The following is a 1,453-nucleotide window of genomic DNA, read 5'->3' on the forward strand; positions in this document are numbered from 1 at the left end:
TTGTAGGCAAAGACAAACACAGAAGGGGAGTTTTGCAGGAGGTTTTGCAGAGAAGACATTTTGATTTTGTTTTCCAATTGGCAAGCAGCTAGAGCAACTTTTCGAGCTAAGCACAGAGGGTGTTAGTAGTGAAGTAGGAGGTTTCAAGCAACAACTACAGCTACAACTACAACTACAACTTATACATTGCACGAAGAGTGGTCAGTGTGCACTCTTTGCCACATATCAAGAAGGCCATGGTGGGAAGACAGCCACGTCTTGACCTTACAAGTGGTAGGACTTTAACTTCGGTCTACATGGCACTCGGATCGAGCGGAGCAGCCTCAAGCATTGGATCAACGTTGGTTCCAGCACCCTTGGGTAATGGATTTATTGGAGAAAGAAACATGAATGCATCGATGGAGACATCATTGATTGGGGCATCGGCAAGTTTTGGAGTAGGGATAATAGATGGAACAACATGTGTTGAAGCTCCCTCAGGTTTTGGAGCATGTGCAAACCATGCCGGCATTTGTGAGTGTGCAAAATGTAGAAGGCTTGCTGTCAGAAGTTATGAAGCTCGTAGAAAGAGAGAGTATCGTCCCAAGCTCAAGGAAAGTTATAACAAATATCCATCTTGTCCAATTATTGCAAAACGCCAAGCTATCGCAAAAAGTATTGTCACATGTTTCAAGCAGCACACAAGAGGCCTTGACAACGAGACAAAGGAATCCATCATGAAGGATGTGCTGAATGATGCGTGGGCTCAAAATTGAGACGCGAGAGAATCCAGTGCTAGTGGGTTTCAGGGACACTCTTTCCACCATCAAGAGAAAGAACTATTTCTTAAGAGGGCGACTATCATGATGGCCATGAGAGCACCGACCCCAAACATTTATGCAGCTTCAAAACTTCTAGGGACACACTGTAGAAACTTCTACTCAGCAAGAGAGAAATTAAAAAATGAATCCTTGCCATTGCATTTATGCGAGCGACAGGCATGCACAAAGGATGCAATCTCTGATGAGGTCAAGGAATTGGTGCTCTCCTTCTTGACAGAGAATACGCGTTTCTTGCCAAACAAGAAGGATGTGTGCCGAAGACGAATCAAGAGAAAATTGTGGCAAAAGCATCCTATGCATCTTCTAGAGCAACCCCAGGTGAATGTTTTTTGCATTCTGATGTTTTTTTGCACTTTGAAAAAAGTCCTGAGATTACATTAGCTTCATTCCTATCTTTCTTGTTGGCATGTTGTAAGTTTTTTTGTAGCTGTAGGATTGGGTGGGATAAATACGGTAATCAGCCCTATGGTGGCAGCCACCCTCTGGTTTTCATGAGTCCTACCATTGGAGTGATATGCAGCAAGCTATCAGTGATGATACAATCTTAGTTCTTGCTACATATCTACAGGAATGGTTTTCATAGTCACCAGATTGTGTGAGGTAAGGGTGGTAGCAATAAATTCTAAGGAAAA

The 1,453-nt window shown here is 43.2% G+C and overlaps 1 pseudogene; it reads left to right on the forward strand.

Annotated features, from left to right (window-relative positions):
- Positions 1–236: 236 nt before the first annotated feature.
- Positions 237–846, forward strand: LOC147452053 (uncharacterized; annotated as a pseudogene).
- The last annotated feature ends 607 nt before the right edge of the window (positions 847–1,453 follow it).

The sequence above is a fragment of the Adiantum capillus-veneris genome, chromosome 8 (genome assembly GCF_014529385.1).
Source record: "Adiantum capillus-veneris isolate H3 chromosome 8, ASM1452938v2, whole genome shotgun sequence".
Classification (NCBI taxonomy): Eukaryota; Viridiplantae; Streptophyta; class Polypodiopsida; order Polypodiales; family Pteridaceae; genus Adiantum; species Adiantum capillus-veneris.